Source organism: Anomaloglossus baeobatrachus, chromosome 3, assembly GCF_048569485.1.
Source record: "Anomaloglossus baeobatrachus isolate aAnoBae1 chromosome 3, aAnoBae1.hap1, whole genome shotgun sequence".
Lineage (NCBI taxonomy): Eukaryota > Metazoa > Chordata > Amphibia > Anura > Aromobatidae > Anomaloglossus > Anomaloglossus baeobatrachus.
This window is the reverse complement of record NC_134355.1, coordinates 462,511,996-462,515,681: the sequence shown is the minus strand read 5'-3', so window position 1 is coordinate 462,515,681 and position 3,686 is coordinate 462,511,996.

Genomic DNA, 3,686 nt, shown 5'->3' with positions numbered 1-3,686 from the left:
AATTACTTTTGACCTCCTAAAATGTGGAGTGTTTGTAAAGAAATGTGTACAATTCCTACAATTTCTATCAGATATTTTTGTTCAAACCTTCAAATTAAACGTTACAATCTGCACTTGAATTCTGTTGTAGAGGTTTCATTTCAAATCCAATGTGGTGGCATGCAGAGTCCAACTCGCGAAAATTGTCACTGTCCAAATATTTCTGGACTTAACTGTGTATGTATGTATGTATGTATATGTATGTATATATATATATATATATATATATACACAGTGCCTTGCGAATGTATTCAGCCCCCTTGCATTTTTCAACCTTTACCCCCACATTTCAGGCTTCAAACATAAAGACAATTTTTTTTAAGTTAATGGTGAAGAATCAACAACAAGTAGGACACAATTGTGATGTTGAACGATATTTTTTGCTTATTTTAAACTTTTTTTAAAGTATAAAATACTAAAAAGTGGGGTGTGCATTATTATTTGTCTCCTTTACTTTGCCATATCTAGGAATAAAAATTATAAACCCATTAAATAAGATGGTGGAGAAAAATGTAGGTGATATCTATAATTCTGTCACGTATGTCTTGCAAAATATTTCCAAAATTGAGACGTCTTGGTTGGGCAGGATTGTAGCCGTTAAAACAATGATTTTACCTAAGCTATTATATATTTTTAGATCAATTCCGATATGTGTCACTAAATCTTGGTCTCAAAAATTTCAAACTCAAATCACAAGATTTATTTGGCAGAACAAGCAGCCCAGGATATCTAGAAAGACACTCACTAAACATAAACGAAGAGGAGGTTATGGGGTTCCTAACATTTGTACTTACCATTCGGCATGTATCGTGAAACTTAGTCATAAATGGCTGTCTGATCCAAATGATTCAAGCTGGGTCACTATAGAAAAGTCTATAAATTCAAATAGATATTTGAGATCTCTAATCATTGCTAACCTAGCTCCCCTGAAGCGGCCTTTACCCAAACCATTTCTACTTAAATCAACTGTTAAAATATGGAGAGCTCTTCTAAAAATTACAAAAGATAAATCACCATGTGAACCCTTAAAAAACATTCTGCTAGAAGTTCTGGAAATAATAAATCCTAAACTAGACCTATCTTATTGGAAAGAAAAATGGATCTCTGACTTTGATAGTATAATGTCCAGAGAAACATTGGACACCTTCCCAGAGATTCAAAAGAGATTTGATCTTCCTGGGGAGGAGCTTACTAACTGGAATAGTGTCGATCGCTTGCTCAATCACAGGAAAGAGATTTTGTTCAAATTCCCAAGGACTATTATTAAATTCTTACATGACTCAAAGAATATGGCGGTATGGAAAACAAGTAATATTTATAGTGAATTTAATGAGAATAAGGATGTCCACAGGGGCTCTGGCTTGGCTGCGTGGGAAAAAGAAGTTAGCAAGACATTTGATGACACAAATTGAATACTCACTGGACATTACCTATTCTAACTCGTTTTGTTCTTCTCTCCAGGAATCCTACTTTAAAATGGTCTCGAGATGGTACCTTACTACCCAAATATTGAATTTCATATCCCCTTCGAATTCGCCATTGTGTTGGAGAGGATGTCAAGAAGTTGGGAGTTTGTCACATATATTTTATTTCTGTCCAAAATTGAAAAATTTGTGGGGAGACATCCAGTTAGTTTTATCTCAAATTACCAAATTGTCATTAAAACTAGAACCAGAACTCATATTATTATCAATAGGCCTAGAGAAAATCCCTAAGAAATTTCAGCATATTGTTTGTCATATTGTCTTAACCACTAAACTTTTATTAGCTTCAAGATGGCGAAAAGAAACTATTCCCACATTAGCGAAGGTCATAGATAGGGTGTCAACCCATAGTGTCTTCGAATTTAACCTAGCTGTTAGAGAGAATAATATGGGCAGATACTCTAGACGATGGAACCCCTGGACAACTACTGTCAGTCCAGAACTCCATACACCTGAATCTCCTTAATATACATCTCATTGTGAAGGAAAAAGCTTAAACATTTATATCACACAAGATGTCACTATATTAAAAATGTATTGGTTAACTGCACATCTCACCTCAGGTTATCTGTAGTTTTTACTACAGTTTATGTAGTTGTTAGTTGTAGTTGTCTATTGTCTTTTAAATAAGATTTGTTATGCAATCTTAAAAGAATGTTTTGACTCAATTAATTTATACTATCTCATTGAAAATTGTAATAATATGCTTATTGAGAGTGTAGAGATTAATCTGTTCTCTCTCCCTTCTTTCCATTCCCACATCTAACCTTTTTCACTCCTTCCTTGTCCTTCCCACCACTAATATCTTGAATAATGGCGATCTTCAAGCTTTCTTTCCTTCCTCTCCTCCCTTCCCCACTATATCCTAAGTAAGATGTTTGTTATTCAAGTAAAAATTTCAATAAAGCTCTTTGGAAACAGAACTTCATTGAGGATCTCTGAATGATCCAATATTGTCCTAAATGACTAATGATGATAAATATAATCCACCTGTGTGTAATCAAGTCTCCGTATTAGGCTAAGTTCACACTTTCGTTGTTTTGCATCAGTCACATGCGTTGCTTGACGGATGACAACGGTGTCAAAGAAAAGAATTTCTTTGTCGGACTCCGTTGTGTGCGGGGGGCGGAGTTCAGGGGGCGGAGCTGAGGACGTCAGTGCCGCGGTCTGCATGGCTGGGGACAGGTGAGTGAGTGTGTGTGTGTGTGTGTGTCTACATGCGGAGTGCGGGAGGGGGCAGAGCCGTGGAGCTGAGGACGTCAGTGCCGTGGGGACTGCAGGGCTGGGGACAAGTGAGTGTGTGTGTACACATGCGGAGTGCGGGAGGGGGCGGAGCCGAGTGGTGAAGTGTCGGCCTCCCTGCACACTGTATCCAGGGTAAATAGCGGGTAAAAGCAAAGCACTTTTTGCTTGGTTACCAGATATTTATCTTGGATACCAGCTTAGCGCGGGCTCCCTGCACCCGTAACCACTGTAAATATCGGGTAACTAACCAAAGCGCATTGCTTGGTTACCCGATGTTTATCCTGGTTACGGGGGCGGGGAGCCAGAGAGCGCATGTGCAGCGAAATCCTACGGATCGCGCTGCTCAAAAAACGTTACATGCTGCGTTTCTCCTGCCCTGCGGTCAGTTAAAAAACGACTGACCGCGACGCAGCGGATGCAACGCAGCATCATCAGTCACAATCCGTCACTAATAGAAGCCTATGGGGAAAAACAGGATTCCTGCAAAATATTTTGCAGGATACCGTAATTCCTCAAGGCTACGGATTGTGACTGATGCAAAACAACGGAAGTGTGAACTTAGCCTAAATGCACCTGCTCTGTGATAGTCTCAGTGTCCTGTTTAAAGCACAGAGAGCATCATGAAGACCAAGGAACACAACAGGCAGGTCCGTGATACTGTAGTGGAGAAGTTTAAAGCTGGATTTGGTTACAAAAGATTTCCAAAACTTTAAACATCCCAAGGAGTACTGTGCAAGCGATCATATTGAAATGGAAGGAGTATCATACCACTGCAAATCTGGCTGGGCATGACATGGGCTTCGCCATATTTTTGTATGCTAGCCGGGTACAGCAGGCAGCTACGGGCTGCCCCCAACCCCCAGCTGCCTAGTTGTACCCGGCTGGGAACCAAAAATATAGAGAAGCCCTTTTTTTTCA